Source organism: Culex quinquefasciatus, chromosome 3 (assembly GCF_015732765.1).
Source record: "Culex quinquefasciatus strain JHB chromosome 3, VPISU_Cqui_1.0_pri_paternal, whole genome shotgun sequence".
In the NCBI taxonomy this organism is placed as follows: Eukaryota; Metazoa; Arthropoda; class Insecta; order Diptera; family Culicidae; genus Culex; species Culex quinquefasciatus.
Genome location: NC_051863.1, coordinates 118,663,267 through 118,676,834, shown reverse-complemented (window position 1 = coordinate 118,676,834; position 13,568 = coordinate 118,663,267). Strand labels below are relative to the sequence as shown.

Sequence of the window (13,568 nt, the reverse complement as noted above, 5' to 3'; positions counted from 1 at the left end):
CGCCATATTGGCCGCCATCTTTGATTGCACATTTTCTGTATACTTTGGAGTAATTTAGGAGTCATATTCGAGTTCAGCGACCCCAATTTAGTTAAATTTGAGTAGTTGATTGAACTTAAAAATCTTTTTATTGTGATTTTTCCATTCAGCCGCCATATTGGACGCCATCTTGAATATCTTGGTTCCCTTTGAGAATTGGGAAAATCAACAGGAAGATTCGGATTCAGGAGGGTCGATTTAGTCTAGATCCATAAAAAACTGGCCTGTTACACGATTTGCTTCTTGCATCGCTATTTTCGGATTTTGTGCCTTGACTATTTGTGATTGTGGCTCACTGGAGCTTCTTGAAGCTATATCAAAGGTCACCGGTATAGACTACCGTTGAATTGCCGACTAGCGACTCTACCTAGGAGCTCTACAGCATTGCTTTTGCGTTCTCGATTGTAAGACTCCTACTCGAAACTAGGTGTTTTTTATTCTTAACTTATTTTTACTAGGTGCATAAAGCCCCCTTTGTCACGCTTTTCCTATACTTATAACACGCGATGTCTCACTTGCTAAGAAATAAGCCCAAGTGGACGACCTGGACTGTTCTAACGACCTAACCTCTAGGTTAGACCGGGGCCAACATTTACATCCCCGTCCGACGGAAGGCGTGATCAGACAAATCTCGTCCCGAAAAATGCCACCGGGACCTTTTGGAATTGAACCCAGGCCGACTGGGTGAGAGGCAACCACGCTTACCCCTCCACCACCACTGTATCAAATATACCGATCATAAATGATGACAAAAAGAATCAGTGCAGTAATCCTAACCTGCCCAAAAAGAGAGTACATTTGACCTAGGCACCACGTCCCTCCCATGCAGTGGGAACGCACGTTGGCTGACTTGCTGAAAGGAATCTGCCACACTGACCAGTACCTAGCCAAAAAGGACCACGCACTGACTAGTGGGAGGAGGGAGGCGAGTAGATTTGGGTTCTGTAGAGAAAGCACCATGAGAGAAAAAAGAAACGACGCAAAAAAGTGATTATGAGGTTGTGCTTTTGGTCCACTTTCTCCGGTTTGGAGCGTTCTCGTATTGTGTTTCTTTTTGAAGAATTGTTTTAGTAAAATTTGAGAATATTATTTTTTTAAACATTTTAAAAGAACGGTTTTGTTTTGGAATTGATTCTTCTTTGGAAAATCAGACACACAAAAATGTTTTTTTTACATTTTATTAAGTTTTTCTTACATCATTAGAAAGAAAGCTGATTCTTTATTTTTTTTTAAATTTATTATTAAATCATCAAACCACATAGTCTTAATGAAGTTTTGTTGTTGTTTGTTCGCTTTACAATATAGTACAAAATGGTCAAGTAATTAAAAAAACAGCATGTAAACACTTAACAGAAAACGCTAAACGACGAATGCACGATCATCACCACCTACAAAAAAAAGGTCCGGTAGAATACTGAATGAAGAGCATAACTTAAGGAACGGTAATCACCTGGTAGATCGACGAGGACGTTCATTCTCTCGAACAAGTAGAAGAAATCGTTGAATGTCGAACACATCGAACGGAATGGCGAGTGTCGCATGTACTCGGTAGTGCTGAGCGTACGATGCAAAAATCCGCTGCAAGTACGAAGAGATCTAGCTTGAACTGAACAGATTCTGGATGACTCCGTTTCCGGTGCCGAGCACAGGGCCGGGACGACTTGGATGGCAGGAACAGTAGGTCAAATTTCACTTAAAACATTACATAAAAAAAATCTTGTGAAAAGTCCGATTCTATCTGCTAGTGGATAACACTCATTTTTTTTTTTACGTTCCATTCCATCCTGACGAGATGATTCATCCCGAGATTTAACTAGGACATGAATCATTTGTAATATTATTATGTAACAGAGAAAGAGAGAGTGAGGCTGGGCACACCACATGATGGTGAAACGTGCGTGTGTGAGTGTGTGCGTGTGTAGCCTGATACGGGATGAATGGGGCTCACAAAAAGGTCTCGAAATTGGAGTGTGAGTGCTTTTCCCTCCGACTCTGGCCGACCGCACTTTTGTGTCCGGTGTTGTGGTCGTAGCAATCGTTTTCTGATGGAGGGGGGGGGGGGATCTTTTTTTTTCTTTGGAAAAGGTGCCTTCTATGGCTAGCAAATGGCACATGCTTCAAGAGATTGTAAATTATGCTAGTTGTTTAGACATGCAAATATGTTGGCATTCATTCTGATAAAAACGAAAAAACGAAACTATTGGCACTACGCCCCCGGGCATGGCCTTCCTCTAACGTGGGATTTCTGCTCCAGCGCCTCTGACGAGACAGGAGAAACCGGGACCGACGTTTTACTTCACCATCCGATAGAAGCTCAGTGGATAAGGCGGGAATCGAACCCGCGTCTCATAGCATCATCGGGATCGGCAGCCGAAGCCGCTACCCCTGCGCCACGAGACCCACCATTCTGATAACCGTGATCTAAATGCTTTGCTTGAAAAATATTTTCTCAACATTATGTTTTCAAAAACCTTATAAATGTTTTGATAAAGCTGAAATTTAGGCAACTCCGAGCAGCACATATCATTTCCTCGTTTTCATTGATTTACAAATGATCCGGACCAAACGTGCCTTTAATTTTATCACTCAGGATAAAAAGAGAAAGTCGTGAAGGCTTATAGTATGGAAAAAAGGTTCTGCAAAACCGACGATCACAATTTGATTAGGGCTTACACAAACCTAGACAAGTCAGTATTTGTAACAGGATGTGAATGACAATATAAATCAAGCTGTTGTGAGACTTGGAATGCCTTTATTTCATTTTTGGTGAATTCATTGGCCCATTTTTTATTAATTGTATCCAGAAGAAAGTCTTTTGATTTTTTTAGTTGGAAAGTTATTAGTAAAAGACCAAATAGTTCCTAAGAAAGTTGTCAAAAAGAGGCGGTGCCAAAAATAGAAGAATTCTTCAATTGGCACCAAACTTGTGAATTCTGTTAACAATCCTTAGATGAACGTTTTCTCTAGGTTTGGTACAAATTGGTGAAGGCCGAGTCCAAAGTTGTACTCAGTTGACTAGGAATGACCCACGATCGTTTCGATTGCAAATTCAATTTGTATTTAAAAATATATATTCCTAATAATTTTTTGTTCAGGTTTTTAACATTACCGAAAAATACTATTTTTCAAAAATCATATCTTCTAGGTAAATCAGATATTGCACCATCACGCACTGTGGATCAGAAGGTGTTTTTTGGTCCGCTAAAATATATCCCAGAACCGCAATTTTTTTTTGAATTCAAGTTTTAGAGATAAAAAGTTGTATTTTAAAATATTTTTTTGTGTACCCATTTTTCCGATAAAGCTTAAACATACACAGTAAAAGAATGTGTAATTTTGGAAGAGGTAATTTTGTTTGGTTGAATATTACATCTTTAATTATGAAATTTTACCTCAATTTATACTGACAAAGTGAGATAGCACTGGTAAAATTACACATTTGCAAAGGAAAAATTAAAAAAAAAATTCTGACAAGACAGATGACCCACACAGAAAAAAAAGTTGAATTTTGGAATGTTGAAAATTTGGTAGGTTGATTATTACCTCTTTATTTGTGTAATATTACATAACAAATGTGTAAAAATGTGAACCTGATGAATATTCATCAAAAACTGATGAATATTCATCATTTTCTTGGGTAAAATTTATCATTTATTTTGCCACAAAATCTGTCACCATTTCCTGATGAATATTACCATCATTTTTTTCTGTGCATTTCCAGGCGTAATATAACCATGATTTATTTTACGGTGTAGCCTACAACTTTGCTGAAGACACCAAATCGTTGAGAAAATCTCTTCGTCAAGATACAGAATTTCATACATTTACATATCCATTTTGAGGAACTTTTATGGAAAAACGAATGCTAAATAACCATAGACATAAATAAAACTAACTTAATCCACCTATGTGGTTGGAGCCTTCCTCTCTTATTACCAACAATGGCTGATATGATGGAATTGTACAAAAATTTAATCTATTTTTTAGATCCGGAATAAAAAAGTACATAAATATCACTTAAGTGGTCATACCTCGAGACAGGGTTGCCAGATCATCAATGTTTTGAATTCGTTTGAAAGGTATTTTGATAACCTAACCAACGATGGGTTGGATGGTGGATCCGGACATAGTTTACATACATTGAAGTGAGATCCGGTTACAAAAACGTACATAAATATTACTTAAGTGACCATATCTCGAGACAGGGTTGCCAGATCTTCAATGTTTTGGAGTCGTTGGAAAGGTCTTCTGATAACCTAACCAACGATGGGTTGGATGATGGATCCGGACATAGTTTACATACATTTAAGTGAGATCCGGCTTCAAAAAAGTACATCAATATCACTTAAGGGGCCATATCTCGAGACAGGGTTGCCAGATCTTCAATAATTTAGACTCGTTGGAAAGGCCTTTTGATAACCTATCCAACGATGGGTTAGATGGTGGATCCGGACATAGTTTACATACATTTAAGTGAGATCCGGCTTCAAAAAAGTAAATAAATATCACTTAAGTGACCATATCTCGAGACAGGGTTGCCAGATCTTCAATATTTTAGACTCGTTGGAAAGGTCTTTTGATAACCTAACCAACGATGGGTTGGATGGTGGATCCGGACGTAGTTTACATACATTTAAGTGAGATCCGGATATATGTGAAAACACATTTTTATACATAACTTTTGAACTACTTATCGAAACTTCAATCTGTATAAAACTCGATCTATGGGACCCTAAACCAAGTCGAATGCAACAGGTTCGGGTCAAATCGGTTCAGCCAGTGCCGAGAAACATGAGCTAGTTTGTTGGTCACATACATACATACATACACACATACACACACACATACACACACACATACACACACACACACACACACACACACACACACACACACACACACACATACACACACACATACACACACACATACACACAGACATTTGTTCAGTTTTCAATTCTGAGTCGATATGTATACTAGGGTGCCCAGAATATGGGCAAATGTTTCAAAACCTCGCTCCACAAGCCGAAAATTGTTCCCTAGGGTATTCTAAGCCTCTGTGCAAAATTTGAGCGAAATCGGTCAACATTAACCCATTGATACTCGGGCATGAAGTTTGTATGGGAAAAATCGTCAAAATGTATGGAGAAACGGCACAGTTTCGTAATACTCCCTGTAGGTGGCGTTGCGAGTGTCCAAAGTTTGCCAAACGTGAGATTCTTATGTGAAATTTAATGCCCAACAACTTTGTAGAAGAAAGCAAGACGATCCGAGTTAACCCCAAAAAGTTATTAGCATTTTAGTGAAGTGGTCTCCAACCGACATGGCCAAAGGGCCTAATCCGGTATTGCCACTAAGGAAAGCAAGCATAAAATTGTAATTTTGGGATATTTTTGTCAAACAAAGAAAACAAAATCAACAAAGTATGAATTAGACTAAATCGATCCAGCTGAATCCGAATTTAAAGGTTGATAGGCGAAATTTTCAAAGAGACGCAAGACATTCAAGATGGCGGCCAAGATGGCGGCTGTATAGAAAACCCTAAAAACAAAGGGTATTATGTGACCTGCAATCGACTACTCAAATTTAACTAATCTTGGGGCTCTAAACACGATTAAGACCACTACAGACTTCCAAACAGACAAGGTTATTCAAACAAAGATGGTGGCCAAGATGGCGGCTGTATAGAAAATCCTATAGATAATGAAATACTAAAATACTAAAATACTAAAATACTAAAATACTAAAATACTAAAATACTAAAAACTAAAATACTAAAATACTAAAATACTAAAATACTAAAATACTAAAATACTAAAATACTAAAATACTAAAATACTAAAATACTAAAATACTAAAATACTAAAATACTAAAATACTAAAATACTAAAATACTAAAATACTAAAATACTAAAATACTAAAATACTAAAATACTAAAATACTAAAATACTAAAATACTAAAATACTAAAATACTAAAATACTAAAATACTAAAATACTAAAATACTAAAATACTAAAATACTAAAATACTAAAATACTAAAATACTAAAATACTAAAATACTAAAATACTAAAATACTAAAATACTAAAATACTAAAATACTAAAATACTAAAATACTAAAATACTAAAATACTAAAATACTAAAATACTAAAATACTAAAATACTAAAATACTAAAATACTAAAATACTAAAATACTAAAATACTAAAATACTAAAATACTAAAATACTAAAATACTAAAATACTAAAATACTAAAATACTAAAATACTAAAATACTAAAATACTAAAATACTAAAATACTAAAATACTAAAATACTAAAATACTAAAATACTAAAATACTAAAATACTAAAATACTAAAATACTAAAATACTAAAATACTAAAATACTAAAATACTAAAATACTAAAATACTAAAATACTAAAATACTAAAATACTAAAATACTAAAATACTAAAATACTAAAATACTAAAATACTAAAATACTAAAATACTAAAATACTAAAATACTAAAATACTAAAATACTAAAATACTAAAATACAAAAATACTAAAATACTAAGATACTAAATTACTAAGATACTAAAATACTAAAATACTAAAATACTAAAATACTAAAATACTAAAATACTAAAATACTAAAATACTAAAATACTAAAATACTAAAATACTAAAATACTAAAATACTAAAATACTAAAATACTAAAATACTAAAATACTAAAATACTTAAATACTAAAATACTAAAATACTAAAATACTAAAATACAAATCAAAATTCATAATCATAATCATAATCATTTAAATTGTAAATAAATGTTAAGAGGCATAGTCTGGGGCACTAGAAAAAATACTGCATTCTTCTTTTTACTTAAAGTCTAGGAAATGTTAGTAAAAAACACAGCCAAAGCTGACCCCTAAAAAATACATTTTTAAAAACATTGACGAAGTCACACACAATAATCAAGTACTTCCAACCCACACAGTATTTAAAATTTAAGGGATCTTCTTTCCAATGCTTTTTAAAGATCAAAAATTTGTTGAACAATGGATTTTTGGCGATTTTTTAAATCTAATCCCGTCTAAAGGCGGGGTTGGGTTGTAGAAGGATAACCTTGTCTTAATCGTGTTCACCCGAGCATGGGTAAATAACAAGGGAAATGCGTAATAATACCTTTCTCTGGTATCAATACCAAATTTTGGTATTTCTGGACCCTTTAAAATTTGTCTTAAGGATTATGCAAGAGCAAAATGTGGTATCATACCAATTTAAGGTATTGTTTTGATATTGCAAAATTGCAGAATTTGTCAATGATCGAATACCACATTTTGGTATTCTTTTGGTATTACAGTAATTTATCAAATTCCTCGGAAACTATGGGAAAATTTTGACCAATTTTGACAAAATAATTATTTTGCACTAAAATGATGTGTCCAAACGAATGCTTTCATTGAAGACCGGAAATTTCAAACTTGATTTTAAACATTTTTGATATACCCCCCTACAAAAATGACTTGAAATTGTGGAAAATTTTCTAAGTCATGATGGCACATTTTGGTATTAGTTTGGTATTAAAGTGTTTTATCAAATTCCTCTGAAACTATGGGAAATTTTTTTAAAAATTTGACGAGATAATTAATTTTGCGCTAAAATTACTTGAAACCCAAAAATGTTAAAGATGATTTAAAAAATTTGTGTGGTATACCCACAAATATTTTTTCAAAAACGTTGAAATTTTCCTAAGTCGGGATAACCAAATACTTTGAAAAACGAGTCAATCTGAAGATGATTGAATTTTGGTGAATTTAAATTCAGTTTCATTTTAATTACACTTATTTTTCAATCTTGTTATTTTTCAGAAGCTTCAAGAACTTCAAGCACAGGCCGTTCATCAATGACAAATGCATTCGGTGTGGTGAAGAATATCACTAAGAACAACATGGAATCATCAGGTGAGTAGATTTGGCTGTTGCATATGAATAATTTCCGTTTTTTCACTAACTGCAACTGCAGCACTAAAAATGGTATGAAAATACCAAATTTTGGTATTACTTGTTCAAATACCAGCGACCATAATGTGCTCTTGGTTGCCCATTAATAGATGGTAAAATACCATGAAATCATACCAAAATCATGTATGTGAAAGACCACAGAAATACCAAAATATGATTTTCCAAGGGCGCGGGAATACCTAAAAATAAAATCATGGCAATACCAAGTTTTGGTATTCAAGCAAATTTCAAAATCCAGAAGACCTCAACTTAGTATTGAAATGGTTCTATTTTGTGGTATTATTTTACCTTTGGAATAACGTGGTTTGGTATTGTTGTGCCCTTCCACATACAAGACTTTGGTATGATTTCATGGTATTTTACCATCTATTACTGGGCAACCAAGGGCACATTTTGGTCGCTGTTATTTGCCCAAGTAATACCAAAATTTGGTATTCCCGTGTTATTTACCCCTGCTCGGGCAGAGCCCCAAGATTAGTTAAATTTGAGTAGTCGTTTGCCGGTCACATAATACCCTTTGTGTTTAGCATTTTCTATACAGCCGCCATCTTGGCCACCATCTTGGTTTGAATAACATTGTCTGTTTGGAAGTCTGTAGTGGTCTTAATCGTGTTTAGAGCCCCAAGATTAGTTAAATTTGAGTAGTCGTTTGCAGGTCGCATAATACCCTTTGTGTTTAGGGTTTTCTATACAGCCGCCATCTTGAATGTCTTGCGTCTCTTTGAAAATTTCGCCTATCAACCTTTAAATTCGGATTCAGCTGGATCGATTTAGTCTAATTCATACTTTGTTGATTTTGTTTTCTTTGTTTGACAAAAAATATCCCAAAATTACAATTTTATGCTTGCTTTCCTTAGTGCAGCAATTCCCCACGAAAACAGCATGGAAAAAAACAAAAGTGCTCGGATCGGGCTCAAAATTTTTCTGGGGGTTCCCTGGCCGAAATAATTAGACCCGTATTTTTTTGTTTGGCCATTAGGGTGACCTACGCCGTGTTAGGGTGGTCTGAAAAATGGCCATTTTCGTCGATTTTCGCAAAAACCACTTTTTTCGAAAAATCATGACTCCTCGCCATTTTAACCGATTTCAATTGTCTTATACGCAAATGAAAGGTGATAAGTCGGCCTTTAAAAAAAATAGTAAGAAGTTTCAAAAATCTAGCCTAACTTATGAAAAGGGAGTAGGGGAACTATACCCTTTCTCAGCCTATTTCTATTATCGGCTTATCAGCACTTTAATCATGAATTACAGCTTTCATAGAGTGTTTTTGACTGTTTCAAAGTTATAAATAGCTCAAACAAAAGTGAGCAAGCAACTCTCAATTGTTGTTACATCTGAAAATGTTGATTTCATAGCGGAAAACGGCAAAAAGATGAGAATTGGTCGAACGGCTTAGAGTGATTAAAATGGGCATATTTCCCCTATGAAACTTTAAAATGCCGTTTTGACGGTGTCTGGACCAAAGAGCCTATATCTGGAAATATTTTTATTGGATTCCCCGGACATTTTTACATAATTTACTAAAAAATGGAAGGAGTTCATTAACAGGATTCCGAGATATGATTTTTTGAAAATAAAATCCGTGTTTTTTGACGCGCCGCGCGCAAAAACCGGAGAATGACGAAATTGGCAAAAAAACAACTTTTTTCACTAAAACTGCGATAACATTAAAATTTCAGCGATGACCTATAGATGTTTGGGTACCAAAATTTTCGTAATTAAAAGACGCAACTTTTGGTACCCAGACATGTATAGGTCATCGCTAAAATTTTGAAGTTATCGCAGTTTTAGTGAAAAAAGTTGATTTTTTGCCAATTTCGTCATTCTCCGGTTTTTGCGCGCGGCGCGTCAAAAAACACGGATTTTATTTTCAAAAAATTATATCTCGGAATCCTGTAAATGAACTCCTCCTCCTTTTAGTATGTTATGTAAAAATGTCCGGGGAATCCAATAAAAATATTTCCAGACATAGACTCTTTGGTGCAGACACCATCAAAACGGCATTTTAAAGTTTCATACGCCCTTTTCATATGTTAGGCTAGATTTTTGAAACTTCTTACCATTTTTCTTTGAAAGACCAACTTATCACCTTTCATTTGCGTATAAGACAATTGAAATCGGTTAAAATGGCGAGGAGTTATGATTTTTCGAAAAAAGTGGTTTTTGCGAAAATCGACGAAAATAGCCATATTTCAGACCACCCTAACACGGCGTAGGTCACCCTAATGGCCAAACAAAAAAATATGGGTCTAATAATTTCGGCCAGGGAACCCCCAGAAAAATTTTGAGCCCGATCCGAGCACTTTTGTTTTTTTCCATGCTGTTTTCGTGGAGAATTGCTGAGTGGCAATACCGGATTAGGCCCTTTGGCCATGTCGGTTGGAGACCACTTCACTAAAATGCTAATAACTTTTTGGGGTTAACTCGGATCGTCTTGCACTCTTCTACAAAGTTGTTGGGCATTAAATTTCACATAAGAATCTCACGTTTGGCAAACTTTGAACACTCGCAACACCACCTACAGGGAGTATTACGAAACTGTGCCGTTTCTCCATACATTTTGACGATTTTTCCCATACAAACTTCATGCCCGAGTATCAATGGGTTAATGTTGACCGATTTCGCTCAAATTTTGCACAGAGGCTTAGAATACCCTAAGGATCAGTTTTCGGCTTGTGGAGCTGGGGGTCATTTTTTCTGGGCACCCTAATGTATACATGAAGGTAGGTCTACGACGTTTTTATACAAAGTTCATTTTTAGAGCAGGATTATAGCCTTACCTCAGTGAGGAAGGCAAAAATAACATAACAAGCCGCGAAAAAAACGGTACTTTTGCAAAAAAAATTGATAAATATATAAGCATTTACCTTATGATGAGTTATGAAAGATCATATGAATTTTTTATTTCGATATAGTGGGAAGGAACTTAAATTTTGCAAATCTATAGATTTAGCAAACTTGTAAAATTTTGCTCCACTATCAAGGCTTCCTGTGAACGGATTTACTGAACTTATAACATGGGTGCCGAAAGTAATGCTTGATAATAGAAGAGAATCAAACATTTTTTAGTCATACCATTATTTGAATTATTTTTAAGTAAACCAATTAATACATTGTTTTGCAAATATGATTAATATACTTTGATTATAAGAAAAAATTACAAAATAACTTTCAAAACTGGTGTTGGTTTAGTTTTATTTACTTAAATTTCAATTAAATACTCTGATATCATTAACTTTTTTTTTTAATATTTAAATTTAATTGGTCGTTGCAAGTTTTTCAAAGTTAAATTTCCATAACACAAAGAACAAAAAAAAATCAATGAGGTATGATAAAATTAATTAAAGCGTGATTTGGATGCAAATCTTCTTTACAAGAACAAAAACCAAAAGAAAAACACTTTTGCGTTATTGTGCACCTTTATTCAAATAATTACAAAATATTTTCAAGTTATTTTAATAACACTCAAATGTTAACATTGTATAGAAATATATATATATATATATATATATATATATATATATATATATATATATATATATATATATATATATATATATATATATATATATATATATATATAGAAAAGCTTTCAATACGTTATTCTTTGAATTTCAAAGTTAATGAAAAAATATAGGGAAGGTGGGGCAAGACGACCATATGGGACAAGAGGAACAATCGCTCGTACGATCGTAATTGTTACAATTTTTATTATTTCAGTATGAGGAATTGTTGCTCGCAATGCAATTAGCTGATTCTACTACCACATAACCGCCAAAACGACGTAAACGCCACGGGGCTTAAGATTTAATGAAGTGTTTTTCAAAACCTTTGTTTTCTTATAATATTTGGAAAGCACAAAATAAGGCTTAGGGTTCGTTTCAAGGCTCATTTTATCAAAAAGCTATTTTTGCTAGATCAGAAGTGTCCCTACCAATGACATGCACCTATTACAAAGTATGATTTAACTTTTACGAATTGCTGCAACAACATATTTTATAGGGAAATAAATACATGAAAGTACTTAAAAACTGATAAATAATTGTAAAAAAAGTAGTCCATACAAAATATAGTGATATTATGAAAATTTACTATTTATCATCCAAGGATTGTTTTTTTTCGTAAAAACGATAAAATTTTTGGTAAAATATTATTATTTAATCTAAAAATGGAAGAAACCTTTCAAATACATTCTAATCTGATGTATCTAAATGATAACAGTTCAATTGTTAGCAGATTAACATGTTTTTTCATGCATTGTTCCTCTTGCCCCAACGAGTTGTTCGTCTTGCCTCACTAGTTGAGTAGAACATACAGAAAATCAAAAATTTCAAAATCAATTTTTTACATTAAAAAACAGGTTTTTTTTTTAAATTCTAGCAAAGTCTTAGTCAAGACCTATAGAATAAGATCCGACAGTTTTTTTATACTTTTTAATGGGTTATAACGAGCAGTTCCTTAGCTTGTTACACTTGCCCCACTTTCCCCTAGTGTTGCTCCATGATTTCTTAACTCATTTTTTTTTTAATGTTTAGAAATATTTGAAGCAATCTTCATAAATAATGGTTGAATTTGAAAAAAAAAACATTTTTAAAAATAAAAAAGTAAGACCCAGATAATAAGTTGAATCAGCATCATTTTATTTCTGAATAAAGAATAAAACTTTATGCTCCAAATTAAAATTTGATATCGAAACTATGTTTTTTTTTTTAATTTTGACGCTGAACTGATTTATTCGATATTTCATGAACAGCTTTAAGTACCGCTCATAGAACTTTTAGAAAAGCCGTCGCGGGCCTGACTTAAAAAGTCAAAAACGTCAAGATTCTGTTTCTTTTCATGAAGCTTGTTCAAAACCAACTTTTTCAACTCACTTTATACGACTTGTTTACCTTCTGAAAGGCACGTCTGTGGAAACATTCGTTAAATCCGAAAAGTACTTGCCGTGGTGCACTCCACGTTGTAATTGTGTCGTTTTGTCCTTGTCTTCCGGTTATGCATAATTTAATGAACCACATCAAGATCTCGCCCACCAAGGCATGGACAACTTTCGTCCGAAAACTAACAAACCAATAACTTTCCCCATGTCTACTAGTGAGGCCGAGAAGGGCCCCAAGGTCGGACAATTTCGGCCAAAAGCGGAGAGTTGTTGGTGCTTCAACCATTTCGGACCATCGGGTCCGGACGGTGCAGCAATGGGCTGAATAATTAAATGAATGCATTATCATTCCCCACTGCTGCTGGTGCATTCCGTCAAAAATGGGTCAAACGGAGGTTAAACATAACGATTGCGGTTTGCCGGTGCTGCAATGCTGCAGACAGAGAAAGAGAGTGAGTTCAGAGCAGAGCTTATTTCTGTACGAGTTTCCTTGTCTTCTTGGTGCAGCATGTCGGTTTGGGCACAATGTCTTCCCGGTTTGTGGGGGAGTACAGCCAGCTTCGATAAAAGTGTGTCAAAGACGTCCAATGTCCTTCGTTTTGTGTGCCTTCCGTGTTGACCCTCATGGAACAAGGGGAT

At 34.3% G+C, this 13,568-nt stretch overlaps 1 protein-coding gene across 1 annotated transcript in view; it reads left to right on the top strand.

Moving 5' to 3' along the window:
* Positions 1–13,568, top strand: part of LOC6044165 (probable serine/threonine-protein kinase dyrk2) — a 154,191-nt gene that overhangs the window by 117,313 nt on the left and 23,310 nt on the right. The window lies entirely within an intron of this gene.